This window comes from Acomys russatus, unplaced genomic scaffold (assembly GCF_903995435.1).
Source record: "Acomys russatus unplaced genomic scaffold, mAcoRus1.1, whole genome shotgun sequence".
Classification (NCBI taxonomy): domain Eukaryota; kingdom Metazoa; phylum Chordata; class Mammalia; order Rodentia; family Muridae; genus Acomys; species Acomys russatus.
The window spans coordinates 12833-34779 of NW_026131413.1; the positions used below are offsets into that span (position 1 = coordinate 12833).

At 43.3% G+C, this 21947-nt stretch overlaps 1 pseudogene; it reads left to right on the plus strand.

Annotated features, from left to right (window-relative positions):
* Positions 1–744: 744 nt before the first annotated feature.
* On the plus strand, positions 745–1125 carry LOC127186181 (histone H3-like; annotated as a pseudogene).
* The last annotated feature ends 20822 nt before the right edge of the window (positions 1126–21947 follow it).

Consider the following 21947-nt stretch of genomic DNA (forward strand, 5'->3'; position numbering starts at 1 on the left):
ACAGAGGGCTGAGAGTTGATGGGGGTGAATGTGGGTGCCTGTGGGTTCTCAGGCAGAGGGCAGAGAGGAGCCAGGTTCCCACCTTCCTCTGCAGGAGTCTCTGTGTCACTCAGAGTGGGGTTGGTGTCTCTTCCAATCGGGGAGGGGTGCCCTGGACTTAAAAGAGTACTAGGTAGCCCAGTGTGCTTGGCCAAAAGTAAGACAGAGGAGAAACAAAGAACTAGGTTTTAACTCACATACTAAGTTCCATGTGTTCCATCTAAAAACAAGAATCCGACCTAAACTAAAGATAAAAGGGATCAAAAGGGGACATGGACAAGGAGCCAAGAACAAAAGAAAAAGACTAGAGAGTGCCCCATACTTGGGGACCCCAGGATTTTAAAGCCCTGGGATGTACATTGCAGGAGGCATACCCAGGCTATATCCCAGGGCCTGCTTCCTGAAGGGATCCTTCTGTTAATTCAGGGCAGCTTTGAAGTGTTTTTTTCTGAATGGAGCCAGGTTGATGACACCTTTTCACAGAACGGTCTTTGTAATCTGAAGCCAGCAGGAGGGAGAATCTTTTTCCTTTTTCTGAGCTCAGGCTTTTCACGGAAGTGCCTCTGGACCTCAGGCCAGAAAAGGGACACACAAAACCAAAACAGACTAGCCTGAACTACAAAGCAAGTTTGAAGCAGCCTAAGTTACCCAGTAAAATTTGTCTTAAAAAACAGAGTCCCACTTTCTCCCTTGCTCTAGTCCACTATGGCTCGCACCAAGCAGACCGCCCACAAGTCCACTGGCGGCGAGGCCCCAAGCAAGCAGCTGGCCACCAAGGCTGCCCGCAAGAACACGCTGGCCACCGGCAGCGTGAAGAAGCCCCACCACTAATGGCCCGGCACCATGGCGCTGCACGAGATCTGGCTCTACCAGAAGTCCACCAAGCTGCTGATCTGCAAGCTGCCATTCCAGCGCCTGGTGCCCAAGATCTCGCAGGACTTCAAGACCAACCTGCGCTTCCAGAGCTCGGCAGTCATGGCGCTGCAGGAGGCCAGCGAGGCCTACCCAGTGGGTCTGCTTGAGGACACCAACCTGTGCTGGCACCACGCCAAGCGCGTGACCATCATCATGCCCAAGGACATGTAGCTGGCCCGCCGCATCTGCGAGGAGACAGCTTAAGCCCAATTTTCTACATGGGCACATAACTTAAAAGGCTCTTTTAAGAGCCAACTTAAAAAAACAAAAACAAAACAGCAGCCAGGCATTGGTGGCTCATGCCTTTAATCCCAGCACTCCGGAGGCTGAGGTAGGTGGATCACTGTGAGTTCGAGACCAGCCTGGTCTACAAAGTGAAGCCAGGACAGCCAAGGCTACACAGAGAAACCCTGTCTCGAAAAAAACCAAATTAAGAAAGAAAGAAAGAATGGAAGAAACAACAGTGCAGGAGAGATAGCTCTGGCAGTTACTTATCTACATTCCAAGCATGAGGACCTGAGTGTGGATGCCCATAACCCATGTTTATCTCACTGGTGTTTGTTCTTGCTGATGTGTGAATGAGCATGTGTGTCACACAGTGCATGTGGAGTCAGAGAAGACTTCAGGGAGTCCTTTTCTCCTACCATGTAGGTATCAGAGATTGAATTTATGTCTTCAGGCTTGGCAGAAAGCACTTTTACCCTCTGACCATCTGACTGGTCCCAGAACCCATGTAAAAAGCCAGGCACTGTGGTGTGCGCCTTTAACTGAGGTCATGGTGGAGACTTGGGTAGAAACAGGAAGATCTCTGAAGTTTTTTGTCAGCTCGTCTAGCCAAATCAGTGAGCCTCCAGTTCACTGAGGTACCTTGTCTCAAAACCATATGGTGGAGCATGATTATGTAAAGACATCTGATGTTAACCTCTGGCTACCACACCAATTTACACACACACACACACACACACACACACACACACACACACACTTAAAAGTTAAACAGAAAGGCTTAGAGTCAAGAGTGAATCCTGCCCATTCCACCTCCATCTGAAGTGTTCAAAGGTTCAAAGGTTCAAAGGGCGTATTCCTCTACTGCTCCATAATTTACATACTAACTACATGAGCATAAACTTAATCTTCCTTTGCTCAAATGAAATCAAACCCTGTCTATTTTATGACTTCAAGGATATCTTTCCATAATAGTAGGTCATATATTTTCCTTATTAACAACTGTGTAGTTTTTCATTGAGTAGACATATTATCATTAATCCCTTTTGCTACAAATGGACACTTTATGTATTAAAATTTTTATTATTACACTCCTTCAGGGAACCATAATCAGAGAAGCTTCCTCCAAAAGAAGATGAGAATAAAGATCCACAGCCAGATATCACACACACACACACACACACACACACACACACACACACACACACACACACACATGTGCACCTTGTGAGAGCACACGGGGGCGGGGGGAGACCGAGATCTTGGAAGACAAAACTCTAAATGACATGTTTTCATAAAATCCCCCCACCTCCTCAAAGCTCAGAGAACTTCAAGCCAGAGGTGGAAAGAATGTAAGAGCCAGAGGGGATGGAGGACACCAGGAGAACAAGGCTCTCTGAATCAACTGAGCTAAGTTCATATGAACAGAGACTGAAGCAGCAAGCATAGAGTCTACACGGGTCTCTGTGTATATTATCACTTTCAGCTTTGTATTTTTATGGTATTCCTGAGTGTGTGAATGACTGGGTCTCTATTCTTTCTTTTTTTTTTTTTTAAGATTTTATTTATTTATTATTTATACAGTATTCTGTCTGCAGGCCAGAGGAGGGCACCAGATCTCATTATAGATGGTTTTGAGCCACCATGTGGTTGCTGGGTATTGAACTCAGGACCTTTGGAAGAACAACCAGTGTTCTTAACCTCTGAGCCATCTCTCCAGCCCCTGGGTCTCTATTCATATGCCTCCTCTTGGGACACTTTTCCTTCTGTTCCTTTGCCTTGTCCAACTTTGATGTGATATTTTTTATATTACATCTTATTTCATTACATTTTGTTATCTCTCAGAAGCTTGTTGTTTTCTGTTTCTTTCTTTCTTATTTTTTTTTAGGTTTTCAAGACAGAGTGTCTCTGTGTTATCTTGGCTGTCCTGGAGTCGCTATGTAGATCAGGCTGGCCTTGAACTCACACCCAGTAGGAAGCCTGTAATTTTCTAATGAGAGACACAAAGAGAGTGGATCTAGGTGGGAGAAGTGGGGAGGAACTAGGAGAAGAGGGAGAGAAAAACGTAATCAGGATATATTGAGAAAAGAGTCTATTTTTAACAAAAGGGAGTATTTTTCTCTTAAAAAATAAACACAAAAGATAAAGAAGCCATTTTTCTTTAATGTGTTTTTTTAATTGTATGTAAGTTTCTGAGTGTGGGTGTGTACCTACCTGAGTGTAGGTGCTCAAACTTGAGATGGGTGCCTGGAATCAAATGTGGGTCTTCTTCAAGAGGGGTACATACTCGTCACTGCTGAGCCACCTCTCCAGTCCCTAACGACATTTCGCTTCTGGTTTCTCACTATTTCCCTAAGTACTTTAATACTTCAAACTCCCATACCATTTTCACTTTTGTCACAAAGATGACCCTACCAATTTCACAGAGGGGAAGAGACCTCTCCCTACATGGGGTGTTTTCTCTATGATAGATAAACACCCACTTTCTGTTTACACAGGTCTTTCCAACCAACAATTCCTTGCTTTTTCTAACCCTTTCTATACAGCTTTCCCTCCTAGGCTTATGTAAGCATACTTAACTACCTTCCATTTTGACTTCCTCCCAGAACTTCTGATCCTCCTGCTTTTACCTCCAACATCCAGGATGATGGCCATGCGCCATTGCACTTTATTTATTTGGTGCTGACGATTGAACCCAGAGCCTTGTCTCTTCTAGGCAATCACTATCTCATGAACGTCAAGCCCAACCAGCTTGTTTTCTTTTTGAGGCATGTTCTAACTCTAGCTCCAGCTTGCGGTGAATTCAAGGTGTGAGTATGGCTCTTAAGAGCTCCTTTCTTGGTTGAGCAATCACTCTTTTCTTCAAGTTTTCTGTTTCTGACAGTACCTAAATATTGGCTTTCACCAAGGTTCTCTCGTCCATCTTATTCTATCCATGCTTCCTACCAGTAACTCAGTTATGGTTTAGGCCTCAATCACCTACCATCTGGGACCCTTTCTCTCTATCCAAAAATCATACAGAATGATTGATCTAAAATATCCAATTAATCCAGAATCTGGAAATCTGAATACCTACAGCTATGCTCTCTGCATCCCAACTCAACTGGAACTACCTATAGTTTGAACGTGTTGTTTCATGTCCTCAAGCATTCCCTCTGACTTGCGTCTTCTCTCACTCATTGACTCTATGGCTAACTGCTAAACTCTTGCCTATTCATCAACTGTTGTTCTTTCCTAAAGGTCTTGTGGCTGACCTTAACTCAGAACCATCCTTTGCCTCGGCCTCCCAAGCATTGGTTCTACAGGTGTAATCACCATGCCTGCCACCATGATCTAGCTTTTCAGTCTTCTCTGTGGAGAATTCCTGTACTTACTTGGCAAGCAGAGTTCAGTCTTCTCATTGTAAATGGTCTTTAGCCCCCCTCCCAAGGACCACATTTTCATACACTGGTAGTTTTAAATCTCTCATTCTAGATCTTAAGGACCTTGCAATCAGACAATACCTGTTTTCTATTAGTTCTAAACTTTTTTTTTTCAGATCATGTTATTTTTAACAAAATCTCAATTGTTTAACTTTACCAATAAAGCCTCAGGAGCCAGATGCTGGGGTGAAGGCTTGCTAGCTCAGAGAGGCAGAGAAAGCACCCAGTTGACCTTCCTACTCAGCTGATGTCCCAGAAGGAATGCCCCTCTCCTACGCATTCTCAAACAACCTCCTTCAAACTGAATGTCCCTCTCTTCTACTTCCTGTGCCTCTATCTGTCCTCACTTCTTCCTCTCCATAGTAGTTTTTTTCTTAATAATCCTTTGTTCACTTCCTGTCAATTGCTTGCTTGCTCCGCTTCTTCACCTATGGTTAACTTTATTTAATCCTGTTTACAATATTCAAGCAGAAAGCTCTTGGATTAGAGGTGTGTGCTAAGGCTGACTCAAACCACAACTAAAAACAGGTTTCTCCAATATATAACATAATTTCAGGGTTGACAGTGTGATCAAATATCATGCAACAGTCAGGGGTTCTCTGTGTAGCCCTCACTATCCTAGAACTTACTCTGTATAGCAGGCTGGCCTTGAATTCAGAGATCAGCATGGGATCAAAGGCATGTGCCATCACACCCAGGTATGTCTCTACTGTGTTACAGAAGTAAGTGGTGTAAAAAAAAAAAAAAAAAAAAAAAGAGGCCAGAAAAAAAAAAGAGGCCAGGAATTTGGGATAAGGGGGGTTGGGACGGGTTAGAGGAAGAAGATGGAGAAAAGATATTATGTAACTATACTTTAATGAAAGATAAAAATAAAATTTTAAATGGGCAATATAAAAATGAGTAGTATCCTCACCTAAGACCCAGAAATAAGCCCACACACCTATGGATGCTTGATTTTTGACAAAGGAGCCAAAACCGTACAATGGGGAAAAAGCAGCATCTTCAACAAATGGTGTTGGTCTAATTGGATGTCTTAAGTGTAGAAAAATGCAAATAGAGCCGTATTTATTATACTACACAAAACTAAAGTACAGTGGATTAAAGACCTCAACATAAAACCAGACATATTAAATCTGTTAGAAGAAAAAAATGGAGAAAGAGCCTTGAACTCACTGGCACAGGAGACAACTTCCTGAACAGAACACCAACAGCCCAGGCTCTAAGATCAACAAGTAATAAATGGGACCTCACAAAATGATAAGCTTCTGTAAGCCAAAGGACAGAACAAAACAACAGCCTAAAGATTGGGAAAAGTTCTTCACCAACCCTACATCCAACAAAGGGCTAGTATCCAAAATATATAAAGAACTCAAGAAATTAAACACCACCAACCAAACAACCCAATTAAAAATGGTGTACAGAGATAAACACAGAATTCTCAAGAGAGGAATGTCCAATGGCTGAGAAACACTTGAAAGAAATCTCAATGTTCCTCATCATCAGGGAAATGTAAATCAAAGCGACTCTGAGATTCCATCTTACACCTACCAGAATGGCCAAGAGCAAAAACTCAAGTGACAGCACATGTTAATGAGGATGTAGAGAAAGGGGAACATTCCTCCATTGCTGGTGGAAGTGCAAACTTCTACAACCACTTTAGAAATCGATCTGGCATTTTCTGAGAAAATGGTGAAAGAGGGAGGGAGGGGGAAACGGGAAGATAACAATTGAGATGTAGTTCGAATATATTTAAATAAAAAAAGGATAGAGCAGACAGAGTAGAGCTTGACTGGATGTCCAACCAAAGTTTAGCCTAACTTGAGACCCACCCCCATGGGAGAGAACCAACCCCTGATACTATTAATGATACTCTGCTATGCTTGCAGACAGGAGCCCAGCAGAGTTATTCTTTGAGAGGCTCTACCCAGCAGCGATTTGAAGCAGATGCCGAGACTCACAGCCAAACGTTGGGCAATGTGTAGGGAGTCTTGTGGAAAAGTGGAGGGGAAGGAGAAAAGGTCCTGGAGGAGACAGGAGCCCCACAAGAAGACCAACAGAACCAACAAACCAGGGCTCAGAGGAGCCTGCTGAGACTGAAGCACCAACCAAGGACCTTGCATGGACTGGACCTATGCCCCCTAGACAGATGTGGCAGATTGACAGCTCAGGCTTCATGTGGGTTCCCTAGTAAGGGGGGGCAGGGGCTGTCCCTGACATGGACTCTGTTGCCTGCTTTTTGATCACTTCCCCCCCCCCCCGGCGGGTCTGCCTTGCTAGGCCACAAGAGAAGATGACATGCTAAGTACTGATGCAACTTTTTTGTAAAGATGTTCAAGACAGGATTTCTCTGTGTAACAGCCGTAGCTGTCCTAGACTCACTTTGTAGACCAGGATGGCCTCGAAGTCACAGAGATCCACCTGCCTCTGCTGGTATTAAAGGCATGTGTCACCATGAGCAGCAAGAGACCATCTGATCCCATTATGGATGGTTGTGAGTCACCATGTGGGTGCTGGGAATTGAACTCAGGATCTTTGGAAGAGCAGCCAGTGCCCTTCTATCTCTCCAGCCCCTGCAACTAACTTGATTAGCTGGGGTGGTTAGGAAGTGGGGCTGCCCTTTTCTGAGGAATAAAGGAGGGGGAGGCACGGAGAAAGGAAGGACTGGGAGGTGAGGAGGAATGAGACTAATACCAGGATGCAAGGTGAATTAAAAAAAACTTATATTCTAGATTCCCTGCTCAAGAGTGGGCTAACATCAGCCAGAAGAGCAGATAAGAGACTAGTGCCTAGCCCAATCATCAGGGAGGCTTTATCCAACAACTAATGGGAGCAGATGCCAAACATTACGCAGAACTTGGGGAACACTGAGGAAGAGAGGGAGGAAGGACGGTAGGAGTCAGAGGGGTTAAGGACACCATAAGAGCATGACCCAAAAATTAGGGCTCATAGGGACTCACAGAGACTGATGTGGCAACCACAGAGGAGGAGCCTGCATGGGTCTGCATAAGGTCCTCAGCATATATGTTATGGTTGTGTAGCCTGGTGTTCTTATGGGACTCTTTAACAGTGGGAATAGGTGAAGGAGAGATAAATCTGTTTTTTAGGATCCCAAGTGTGGGATCGGAACGGTCTTGTGAGAGAACAGGTGAGGTTAACTCACTAGAAGGCCAACCACCTCGTGCAGGAGCTTGATTGTTGCCAGCTGAAAAGATCCCATGAACAGACTCTGGGAGGAGATATATAAATGAGCCCAGAACGGGAGGCGGGACCTTTGGAGACTTGGGATAGTTTTGGCTGTTCATCACTCCACTTTGAGATGCTCCTAGAGAGAACCACTTGAGGGAAGGCTTTGGGGCTCTGGCACCTGTTGAGGTTCCAGGTTCTAGTTACTCCAGGTTCCAGCAGACGAAATCTTGCTGATTACGCCAGGAAAAGGAACTGATATCCTTATGGTTTTGTTATTTTGTTCTTTAGTCTTCTGTTCCTATTGTGTTGGTTGGTTGGGTAATAAGTGACATACACTCGGTCAACAATTTGTAATAAAATACATTTGTTAAAAAAACTGAGCCTACAAATGGGGGTATCTCTGACTCTTTCACCTATTCCTGGGACCATTTTACTCCTACCGGGTTGCTTCATCCAGCCTTCATATGAGGATTTGTACTTAGTCTTGTTGTAACTTGCTATGCTGGGTTCTGTTGACATCCCTGGGATACTTGCTTTTTAATGAAGGGAAAGGGAGGGAGGTGGAAAAATAAAAACCTACTTTCTAGGAATTCACTTAATAACTAGCACTCAGTAGTAGTTTAGGCATTGGTAAGTAACTGGTCATTTGATAGCAAATGGTGGCAATCAACCACAGCCTTTTCCTTTCCTTTCTTGCTATGTGACCATTGCCAAATACCTTAAGGGTTATTGTGCTGTTTTCTTTTCCCTGTAAATTTGACACAACCCGCAGTCAACTTGGAAGACAGAGTCTTAAGAAGGAATGCCCCGATTCCAAGATGGCGCCGTCCATCAAGACACGTATCTGATCTACTCCGTGGAGACCAGAGACATAAGAGGAGCAACAGATTGCTGGACTTTGAGAACTGTAGGTGAGTGGGTCCCCAAAGGCCGCAGACCAAACAGGGGGCCTACCCCCCTGGGTCAAGCAACATCCCGGAGGTGCTAAATGCACTCCCCAAACTCTGAGACGGAACCCACATGCAAACTGCAGCCTGTATATAAAGCACAGACTCGCTGTTTGGGGAGGGTTTTTTCCAGAGTCCCCAGCCAGAGGAATCTCAGCGAAGAGGGTGAATCTGCCCTAGGATTCCTCCTTCCACACCACCCCAAACTGCAGAGGTCACCCACCTAGGCCGACTGAAAACACAGGCGGCGGGACCCAACAGAGACAGTTATAGTGGGACTACAGCTCGCTGGCCATCCGGGGCCAAACTTAACACCAATCACAGCTAACTGAGCCTGCAAACAGCGGCAGTGAGAAATCAGCTTGAGCTGCTTCCACAGACCCATCGGGAGACGTGGGTCTTGCCTAGGGTTATAGCTGAACTTATTAGCCCTGCGGGAAGACCTGGGTCCGCGGGCTTCCGCCAGAGCTCTGCAACCCTTTTGTCCCTACCCAGCCGCAAGGCACTAGTCCTACGCTCCGCTCCCTGCTCCCCGCTCCCCGAACGAGTGAGCCCAGCTGGAGATCCGGGCCTGAGCAAGGCAGGCACTCTCACATTATCGGGAGACGAGACGTGGATGGGTCGTGTTTGCAGTGTCTAATTGCTGACCCAGAGTGGGAGGGGACCCACATACACCGGCGGGAAGATTCGGGTCCGCGAGCGGCTGCCAGAGCTCTGCAGAGCCAGTCTTACTAACTGCCCAGCCGCAAGGCCCTGGCACTGCGCTCCCTGCTCCCCGAACGAGAGAGACCAGCTGAGCTGGCCCTGCGCTCCCTGCGTCCCAACGAGTGAGCCCAGCGGGAGATCCTGGCCTGAGCAAGACAAGCACTCTCACATTCTCGAGAGACGAGACATGGACGGGTCGTGTTTGCAGTGTCTAATTGCTGACCCAGAGTGGGAGGGGACCCACATACCCCGGCGGGAGGATTTGGGTCCGCGAGCGGCCGCCAGAGCGCTGCAGAGCCAGTCTTACTAACTGCCCAGCCGCAAGGCCCTGGCACAGCGCTCCCTGCTCCCTGAATGAGAATGTCCAGTGGAGATCCTGGCCCGAGCAAGGCAGGCACTCTCACTTTATTGGGAGACGAAAAGAGGGTCTTGCTTGCAGTGCCTAATTGCTGACCAAGAGCGACCTTGGTCCCTCTAGGCACATAGTACTGGGAGAGATTGGGCACTGCTACAGGGTATAGAGGCAGAGCTAAAAGACAGCTACACCCCCAGAAGATCTGATCTACCTGGGGTCTTGACTACAAAGCCACAGGAAGAACAGCCAGCTGGGATCAACCTACTCAGCCAGAACGTTTGTGTGCAGACCTTATTCTAGGACCTTATTCTAGAACTGAATTACAGCAGTAAAGTCCAAACAGATATCTACTTTGGCTGGCTCAGCCTGGAGCCCAGGGGGCAGACGAAAATCAACAGGAGTGAAACCGGATCACCTACCTGTTCCACAAAAATACCCCCTGATCCCCACAGGCAAGAGCACCTGACCTATAATCAGTCATCAATTAACCACTCTCAACCAGCGAAGGTCACTACAAAATACCTTCCAACACCAGAGCCATCAAAATGACAAGAGGACAGCGTAAGAATCCTATCAAAAACCAGAACAGTTTGGCATCTCCGGATTCCAACATTCCCAATGAAAACAACCTAGAGAACCTAACAGCAATGGATAGGCAAGAAAATGACCTCAAGTCCTTAGTAAAGAAGATGATAATGGAAGAAACAAATAAAATCTGTAAACAAATGCAGGAGGAGGCAAACAAGAGGGCTGAAGAGTTAAAAGAGTCATATAAAGAGGCACTTGAAGAATTTCAGAAAAATATAAATAACCAGATGATGGAAATCATTAAAACAGTCCAAGACATGAAGATAAAAATGGAAGCTATGATGCAGGAACACACAGAAGAAAAACGTGATCAAGAGTCTGCAAAGAGGAAAGCAAGCATCTCAGAGGCGGCCTTATCTAACAGATTGCAAGAAATGAAAGAACGAATATCAGGACTTGAAGATACAATCGCAGAACTGGAAACAACCATTCAGGGAAATGCTAAATCTGAAAAGTTCCTAACACAGACCGTTCAAGAGCTAAAAGACCACATGAAAAGACAAAACTTGCGAATAATAGGGATACAGAAGAAACTGGACAGCCGACCCCACAGCCCAGAACACATCTTTAATCAAATAATGGAGGAGAATTTTCCCAATTTGAAGAAAGAGATGCATACGAGCATACAAGAGGCCTACAGAACACCAAATAGAATAGACCTGAAAAGAAAAACTGCCCGCCACATAATAACAACACAAAATATACAGAACAAGGAAAAAATATTGAAAGCGGCAAGAGAAAAAGGCCGAGTAACATACGAAGGCAAACCTATCAGAATTACTCCTGACTTCTCAGCAGAGACCGTGAAAGCCAGAAGGGCCTGGACAGAGGTGCTGCAAACCATAAGAGAACACAGATACCAGGCAAGACTACTATATCCAGCAAAATTATCAATAACCATTGACGGAGAAGACAAGTTATTTCATGACAAAAACAAATTCAAACAGTACCTAGCCACAAATCCGGCTTTACAGAAGCTATTAGAAGGAAAACTCCAGCCCAACTGGTCAAACTACAACCAAAACTACATAGGAAATAGGTAAACATACCATTGCAAAATCACAACCTCACAAAATCTCAACTGTTACAAATACCAAAAATGAAGGGACTTACCAATCACTGGTCATTAATATCTCTCAACGTCAATGGTCTCAACTCTCCAATAAAAAGACACAGACTAACGGAATGGATGCATAAACATGACCCAACATTCTTCTGCATTCAAGAAACACACCTCAACCACAAGGACAGACATTGCCTCAGAGTAAAAGGTTGGGGGAAAATATTCCAAGCAAATGGTCACAAGAAGCAAGCTGGGGTAGCCATTCTAATATCTAGTAAAACAGACTTTCAACCAAAATTAATCAAACGAGATGAGGATGGTCACTTCGTACTCGTCAAAGGTAAAGTCAACCAAGAAGACATCACAATTTTGGACATCTATGCTCCGAATACAAGGGCTCCCACATTTGTAAAAGAGTTATTAACAAAGCTTGCCCCACTCATTGATACCCACACATTAATAGTGGGAGACTTCAACACCACTCAAGGATAGGTCTTTGAATCAAAAAATAAGCCGGGAAATAACCGCATTAACCAATGTCATGAATCAAATGGACCTAACAGATATCTACAGAACTTTCCACCCAAATGCAAAGGATTATACCTTTTTCTCAGCACCCCATGGAACGTTCTCTAAAATTGATCACATAGTTGGTCATGAAGCAAACCTCAATAGATACAAGAAGATTGAAATAATACCTTGTATCTTATCAGATCACCATGGTCTAAGGCTGGGCTTCAACAACAACAGAAAAAACAAAAAGCATACTAACACGTGGAAACTAAACAACTTTCTACTTAATGACACATGGGCCACGGAAGAAATAAGGGAAGAAATAAAAGACTTCCTGAAATTCAATGAAAATGATGGAACAACATACCCAAATTTGTGGGACACACTGAAAGCAGTGCTAAGAGGAAAATTCATAGCACTAAGCGCCTTCAAAAAGAAAAAGGAAGCATCCCACATAAACAACCTAACAACACATCTGGAAGCTCTAGAACAAAAAGAAGCAGAAACACCCAAGAGGAGTAGACACCTAGAAATAATCAAACTCAGGGCTGAAATCAATAAATTAGAAACAAAGAGAACAATCCAAAGAATCAACAAAACCAAGAGCTGGTTCCTTGAGAAAATTAACAAGATAGACAAACCGTTAGCCAATCTAACTAAAAGACAGAGAAACACTATCCAAATTAACAAAATCAGAAATGAAAAGGGAGACATAACAACAGACACCGAAGAAATACAAAGAATCGTAAGAACCTACTTTAAGGGCATTTACGCCACAAAATTCGAAAATTTAACGGAAATGGACAAATTTCTCGACCGATTCCATTTGCCGAAATTGAACCAAGTCCAGATAAACAAATTAAATAGCCCTATTTCACCTATAGAAATAGAAGCAACCATTGATAGTCTCCCAACCAAAAAAAGCCCAGGGCCAGATGGTTTCAGTGCAGAATTCTACCAGTCCTTCAAAGAGGAGCTAATACCGATACTATTCAAGCTATTCCAAAAGATAGAAATGGACGGAATATTACCAAATTCCTTCTATGAGGCCACAGTCACATTGATACCTAAACTTCACAAAGATCCAACAAAAAAAGAGAATTTCAGACCAATTTCTCTTATGAACATTGATGCAAAAATACTCAACAAAATTCTCGCAAAGTGAATACAACAGCATATCAAAGACATCATTCACCATGACCAGGTAGGCTTCATTCCAGGCATGCAGGGATGGTTTAACATACAGAAATCCATTAATGTAATCTACCATATAAACAAACTGAAAGAGAAAAACCACGTGATCATCTCTTTAGATGCAGAAAAAGCATTTGACAAAATCCAACACCCATTTATGTTCAAAGTTCTGGAGAGATCGGGAATACAAGGCACTTATCTAAACATAATAAAGGCCATATACAGCAAACCAACAGCCAACATTAAATTAAATGGAGAGATACTCAAGGAAATTCCTCTAAAATCGGGAACCAGACAAGGCTGCCCCCTGTCCCCTTATCTCTTCAATATAGTTCTTGAAGTTCTAGCCAAAGCAATAAGACAGCAAAAGGAGATCAAGGGGATCCAAATGGGAAAGGAAGAAGTCAAGTTATCCTTATTTGCAGATGATATGATAGTGTATATAAGTGACCCGCAAAATTCCACCAGAGAACTCCTACAGCTGATAAACACCTTCAGCAAATTGGCAGGATACAAAATAAACTCAAAAAAGTCAGTAGCTTTCCTGTATACAAATGACAAACAGGCAGAGGAAGAAATTAGGAAAACTACTCCCTTCACGATAGCCACAAACAATATAAAATATCTAGGAGTAACTCTAACCAAGCAAGTGAAGGACTTATTCAAAAAAAACTTCAAACCTCTGAAGAAAGAGATTGAAGATGACATGAGAAGATGGAGGGATTTACCTTGTTCGTGGATCGGGAGAATCAACATAGTAAAAATGGCCATCTTACCAAAAGCAATTTACAGATTCAACGCAATTCCTATCAAAATACCTACAAAATACTTTGAAGATATTGAAAGATCAATTCTCAAATTCATATGGAGAAATAAAAAACCCAGAATAGCAAAAACAATCCTATACAACAAAAGATCCTCTGGAGGAATCTCCATACCTGATCTCAAGCTGTACTACAGAGCAACAGTAATTAAAACAGCAGGGTACCGGCAAAGCAATAGACTGGTGGATCAATGGAATCGAATCGAAGACCCAGAGATGAATCCACACACATTTGCTCACTTGATTTTTGACAAAGAAGCCAAATCTATTCAATGGAAAAAGGATAGCATCTTCAACAAATGGTGCTGGTCTAACTGGAGGTCTACATGTAGAAAAATGCAATTAGACCCTTATTTCTCACCATGCACAAAACTCAAGTCCAAGTGGATTAAAGACCTCAACTTAAAACCAGAGACATTAATTCAGTTAGAGGAAAAAGTGGGGAAGAGCCTGGGACACATAGGCACAGGAAACAACTTCCTGAACACCAACAGCCCAGGCCTTAATGTCGACAATTAATAAATGGGACCTCATGAGGCTGAGAAGCTTTTGTAAGGCAAGAGACACTGTCAAGAGAACAAAGCGACAGCCTACAGAATGGGAAAAGATCTTCACCAACCCTTCATCTGACAAAGGTTTAATATCCAAAATATATAAAGAACTCAAGAAATTAAACACCACAAAACCAAACAACCCAATTGCGAAATGGGGCTTGGAACTTAACAGAGAATTCTCAACAGAGGAATATCAAATGGCCGAGAAACACTTAAAGAAATGCTCGTCCTCGTTAGTCATCAGAGAAATGCAAATCAAAACGACACTGAGATTCCATCTTACACCCATCAGAATGGCTAAGATCAAAAACTCAAATGACACCACATGTTGGTGAGGATGTGGAGGGAGAGGAACACTCCTTCATTGCTGGTGGGAATGCAAACTAGTAAAACCACTTTGGAAAGCTATCTGGCGCTTTCTCAGAAAAATGGGAATAGGGCTTCCTCAAGACCCAGCCATCCCACTCCTTGGAATGTACCCAGAAAATGCCCTACCACATAACAGAGACATATGCTCAACCATGTTCATAGCTGCTCTATACATAATAGCCAGAACATGGAAACGGCCTAAGCGTCCCTCAGTAGAAGAATGGACTAAGAAACTGTGGTACATTTACACGATGGAATACTACTCAGCTATTAAAAATGAGGAATTCCCAAAATTTGTGGACAAATGGATTGATCTAGAAATTATCATAATGAGTGAGTTCACCCAGAAGCAAAAAGAGACAAACGGTATATACTCACTTATATCAAAACACTAGTCCAAGGGATATGTACCATGAAAATCTTTACTTACCAAGAAAGTGGGTCAGAGGAGAGGATATCCGATTGAGACTTTAGGCAAGAGTAGCATGGAAGAAAGAGGAAATAGTAGGACCCACAGGGTCCTGGAAACCTACAAGAAGAACTTTATGACAGGCAGATCTGGATCCTGGGGTCCTCCTCAAACTAAGGCACCAGCCAAGGAGAATATAGGCAGTAAGCTTCGAACCCCTACCAAGACCTAGCCGACGAACATGATACTCTCCACCGTTGAGGGGAGAGTGAGATCTGACTCGCACACGAACTCTGGTGCCCCTTTTCTGACCATGTCCCCCGGATGGGGAGACCTGGTGGCACTCAGAGGATGGATAGCTAGTTACCAAGAAGAGACTTGATATTCTGAGAGCATATATAGGGGGAGGAGGTCTCCCTCAGTCACAGACATAGGGGAGGGGAGAAGGGGAGAAATGGGAGGGAGGGAAGAATGGGAGGAAACAGGGGAAGGGCTAACAATCAAGATATAATATGAATAAATTAATAAAAAAAATAAGGGGCGAAAACAAAAAACAAAACAAACAAAAACAAAAACCAAAAAACAAAACAAAACAAAAAGAATGCCCCATAGGCATGTCTTTGAGGCAAGTCATGATCATGCATCTATGTAGGAAGACCATTGTGGTTATCACCATTCGCTAGACAAAGGGTCGTTAGTAGATAAGACAGCAGGAAACTAGATGAGAACAAATAGGCAGCAAAGTTACATCCCTTTCTCTCTGCTCTTGACTGTAAATGGGATGTGGCTGGCTGGATGTGGTTCTTGCCTTGACTTCACTTCAGTGATGTACTGTAATATGGAATTGTAAGCCAAATAAACTCTTTTCCTATGGTAAGAAAAATGCTAGAAACCCTTTCCAGTTCTCCTCTTTCATCCCAAGTGGTAATTTAGTCCTGTTGATCACACCCCTTTCTGAAGGTGTCTCAATGCCGCCTCCCTTTGCCCCCATTCCAATGGCACCACTGTACTTTAGGTTCCACTCCCCTTAGCTTGAATTACATCTGCTCTCCCCTCCAAACCACTCTCCATGCTACTGTTGTCAAAAATTTTAAGTTTTATTACAAAAATAACATGTACTATAAAATTTAAATGATACAGAAATAAAAAACTCACCTACTGTACACAAACCAAATGAACTACCTCCTCTCCATTCCCATCACCCAGAGGTTATCACTGTGAACAATTTAATGTATATTCTTTCCCATCTTTTCCTTTGCACATACAAGTATATACAAACATCATATAGACTTGGTATTTTACTCTTAGCACAAATTGGATCATACATGTCTTATTACTTGACTCAGTTTCCCTCTTCAATTACCATTCAGAAAATTTCTGAAACAAATCTAATGCACTGAAGATTTCATTTCCTTAAATATAAAATTCATTCACTGATATCAAACACAAATATTTCTCTCTCTCCATTTTTTGGTATCCTTGAGACACATTTTCTCAGTTTAACAGTCCTGGCTGGCCTTGAAGTGAGATATCCGCCTGCCTGTGCCTCCTCAGTGCCGGGACTAAAGGTGGGCACCACCGTGCCTGGCTCAAATGCAAAGCTCTTGAAGATATGCTTCCTGTCCGTCTTTCAGTGTCATGTCTAGTCACTGCAGCATACTATCTGAAACAAGGTAGGTACAAACAAATAAGGAACACATTCTGTCATATCTGGACTGTGAACATTCCCCTTCATGTTAACACCCCGCCTGGACTTGTGAGCTGCTACAGTCCTAACAGTAACTTCTCAACAATCAACTTCCAGGTGGAAGACTTCCCTGCTTTTCCACACATGATCTCTTCTCAATTTCTTCCTTATACCTTACACACCTAGCTTCTTTTTTTAAAAATATATTTTATTTAATTTTAATCTGTGTCCGTTGGTGTGGGAGTGTCAGATCTTGGAGTTACAGATAGTTGTGAGCTGCCATGTGGGTGCTGGGAATTGAACCTGGGTCCTTTGGAAGAGCAGGCAGTGCTCTTAACCACTGAGCCATCTCTCCAGCCCCACAGCTAGCTTCTTAATTGTACTCGTCTAACAGTTCTATGATTTATTAACATTGCTTGAATTCCACTCTCCCTGCCCCAACTTGATGGCGCATTCTTATTTAACCTTTGCACTCCAGGGATCTGACAGAGCCTGGCATGGAATGGATACACAGAAACCTATCTGTTGGGATTTCATGATTTTAAGATCATTTACTGAGTGGCTACTTTGCATGGAGAGAAACAAAAGACAGTCTTTGCCCTAAGGAACTTAACATTTTCCTGTAACTTCTCCTAGGGTGGGGGAGAGTGCATTCACATGGCCACCTACTGTTTTGGATACATAGGCTGTTTCAGAGATTTATAGCCATGCTCCTGTAAGCTATTTAAGAATGCGGCATTGTATATCCAAGTGAGTAATACTTGAATAAACTGTTTGTCCAATAGGTTTGTATTTTAAGTATGCCACAGAGCCAGCCCATTAGTACCTACTTCTCTATTCTAGCAGAGGAGTTTTCATCTATTCCAGCCTGCAAGTTAGAAAGGGAGATGGTGCCATGTCTACACATCCAGAGAAATAAATGGCACTAAAGGAGTGCAATGGGGAAGAGTGAGTCTGCTCTTCCTTCTTGATAGTGGCTAGGGGAAAGAACTTGCTACTCCAGGATCTGGAGAGGTGATTACTATTTTGCTCATTGCTAAAACTACGGTGTTAATCTGGTAATAACATTATTAGCTACTATACACATATAAACAAGCTGGGGGAAAGGTAACTGATTTAGGCTGACTGGCGGAAAGGTAACTGACTTAGGCTGACTGAAGAGGCCTAGTTAGGAAGCCTCACTCATCACAGTCCATGTCACTGTCTCCAGCAATAGAGTGGAAATCCTCACTATCCTCATTCTCTGATAGGTGGACCTGGCTTAGTACACTAGGCCCAGAGCACTGCTCTTCCTCATCTTCTTCCTCCTCTGATACCTCATACCCACCGATGCTGCTGAGGCTTATGTCCTGGGTGTTCGACTTGGGATCAGGCTCTTCATAGCTCCCACAACTGAGAAGAGAAAACAACATCTCTGAAGCTTGGGCACCGTGCCCTAGCTGAGCATTTGCACACTTTGTACTGTCAAGGGATCAGGCCATCTCACCTCCCCTGGACACTAAAATAATGGGCTCTCGACTGTTTCATGCGCCCCTAAGGAGAAATGATCCAGTCAGAAACATCAACTTGTTGACTTAATATACATGAGGACTTGAAATAAACTTTCACACTGACCAAAACTCGCTACTGGCTACCATGACCACAGAGGTTGTTAAGCCCCAATGTTTCATACTTACTCAAAGATAGCCAGGGTTACACAGAGAAACCTGTCTTGAAATGAACAAAAATTTAAACAAATTTTAAAAAATAAAAATAAGGCCAGGCATGGCGGTGCATGCCTTTAACCCCAGTACAAGGAAGGCAGAGGCAGGTGGATCACTATGAGTTCGAGGCCAGCCTGGTCTACAAAGTGAGTCTAGGACAGCAAAGGCTACACAGAGAAACCCTGTTCCCCCCAAACAAAACAAAACAAAACAAAAAAAACACAAAATACCAAAGAACCAACCAAAAAACACAAGCCTATTCTTCAGAAATGTTCTTTTTTCAATAATGACTACAATGAACATCCTTCTGTGTCAATCCAGTCTACAGCTCTGGGGGGGGGGGTTTCTGAGACAGGGTCTCACTATTTAGTTCAGTCTAGCCTGAACTTTGTGATTCTTCTGTCTCATCCTCCTAAGTGCAGGGATTACAGTGTGCCCAACTTAACAGAAGCATGGTATTCTGGTATATGGCTAGAACATGATTCATGTAAGAGTCCCTCAATAGTATGTGTAGCTGTTTCTGATTTATTTCACCATTAGAAACAATGAGCTGTGATAAAATCTTTGTACGTTGCTTTGTTTGCTTGCTTGCTTGTTTGAGAAAGGATCTCACTATGTAGCTGGGGCTGTCCAGGAACTGGCTTTGTAGACCAGGCTGTCCCAGATCTCATAGTCATTGGCCTCCTACTGTGCTGGGATAGAGGGTTTGCATCATCATATCCAGATATACAAACATCTTGATAAAAGTGTTGGCAAAGGACAATTTCCTAAATGTGGTATTTTAGAACTAAAGGGGGTATATATTTAATTTTTTTATTTATAGTAATAAAATTGTTGTATTTCTCTCCCACTCACCCTAACTATTTACATATTATTACCAGTTATTTGGGAATGTCTTTTTTTTCCCTCATACTCTTTCCAAAAATGATCACCAACTTGACAGGTAAGAAGCTATATCACATTGTTTATCATACTCATTTGATTATTAGAGAAGCTATGTAATATAGTTCTTGGTCATTTGAATTTGTGACTTTCTTAGCTCACATCTTTTATCCTTTGCTCTTTAGGACATAGAACAATCATTGTAAAACACAAAGCAGATCATACCGTTCTCACTCAGTGCCATCCCACAACAGTTGGGTCCTTCACAATTTGGTTCTTACCTCTTTTTTTCTTTAAAAAAAATCTCAACTACTTCTTTGAATCATTCTTACCACATGTATCAACTGAAACCTCTGGCCTACTTGTAATCTTTTAGAAGTGTCCCACAGGGGCTCACAGAGACTGAACCAACAATCAGGGAGCCCACATGGGACTGACCTAGGCCCTGTGCACATGTAACAGTTGTGTAGATTGGTCTTCAACTGGGACTTGTAATGGCAGGAGCAGGGGCTGTCTCTGACCCTGTCGCCTGCCTTTGGGAAGCATTTCCCTGTACTGGGCTGACTCTTAAGTCTCAACAGGAGAGGATGAGCCTAGATATGCCACAACTTCATAAGCCAGGGCTGGTTGGTATCCATGGGAGGCCTCCCCTTTTCTGAAGGGAAGCAGAAGATAGGGGTGAAGAGGACCAGGGGTGGGGGGCGGGGGACAGGAAGGACTGGGAGAAGAGGATAGAGGGGAAACTGTGGTTGGGATGTAAAGTAAATAAATAAATGCTTAAAAAGTATCTCATGCCTCTGGGTTTTCACAACACCATTCTGAGTCTCTGGGATACCTTATGCTTCTTACCCTAGAAAACTACCAGTCATATTGACTCCATTTACTTCTCTAATCAGCTTCCCACCCCATCCTTCTGCATGCCCCAGAAAAACCCTGTGGTTGCCTGTCATGTTTGTCATGTCACACTGCCACACCCTGTTAACCTGTTACATAATCCTTCTGATAAGCAGAACTCCTTACTTAAAGGAAGGAATCCCATGTCTTACTTGTGTTTTCAACCTATGAAAAAGACTTTCATCATGAATAAATGAAGGATTTTATCCACTTGCTGGCAAGATGGATTGCTTGCGCAGTAAATCTAACATATTTGAAGCCAAAATCATTTTCCCATCCTTTGTTTTTCTTCTTTCCTCTCATTATTTATCAGACTTAACTCCCAAATTCAAGTGAATACTGCTGTCATCTGTTCCACATACCCTTAAAAGTTATCTAACATACAAATTTGATATTACTTTCTCTTCCTTTTGTTGTATATGTTTGTAGGCCTGGCTTGCACTGAACTCACCCTGTAGCTGAGGATTATCTTTAATCCCTATCTTCCTCCCTCTACCTTGCAAGTGTGCATAGGTGAGCAACACCACACCCGGATCGTTTTGTTTGGTTTTTGATAGGACTTCAATACTTAGCCCAAGTTTTGGCTTTTCTTTTTTCTTTCTTTTTCTTTGGGGGAGGAGGACACGGGGTTTTACTGGCTTGGACTTCATACTATACACATCTGGCTGGCCTTGAATTCAGACACCCTCCTGCCTCTTCTTAGGCATGCATCACCACATCTGGCTAGCCTTGAATTTAGGATCCTCCTATCTCATACCTTAAGTCCTGAGATTATAGAAGTGTGCCAGCAACTTCCTTTTCCTGAAATTAAAGACTCCTAACAGAACAACATCCAAATGTCTTGGCATGTTACTTATGGTTCCCCAAAATACAGTCTCTTGCTTTTTCAAAAGTCTTAATTCTCCACCCACCTCCCATTTCTCTTGAACATACTTCATGTTGTATTTCTATGCCTCTGACATATCATTTCATCTGGCTGCCATTACATATGCTTAGCAGACTCCTATCCATCCTTTAAGCATAAGTTAAATGCTTCTACATGAAGTTTTACCCTGGTTACTTCAAAGCACAGTAAGTCACTCCCTAGGAATACCTCGGCACTTGATACTTACTTGTGCTTAGGTACTTAGGACATCGTACCTATAATGATTTGTATCAATCTCTTCCACTAGAAGTGCTCCTCAAGGGCAGGTTAATATCTTGCTCCTGTGCATTCCCAGGGACTACATAATGCCTGGTCCAGGTAGAGGTATCAGGAAATGTTTACAAATGAAAGCTTTTTTATGCTAAGCCCTTTGTCACCACAGCTGGGAAATGATGCCACAGCCCAGTAGCACACTGCTGTCTGTTACCTGATGTTGCTATGCTCCAAACCGTGGGATGCCACCCCACCATCTCCCTCATAGCACATCATGCTTTCTTCATTTTCCACGTCCACTCTTGGATTCTCTTGAAGCACATGGGGCTGTGTGGG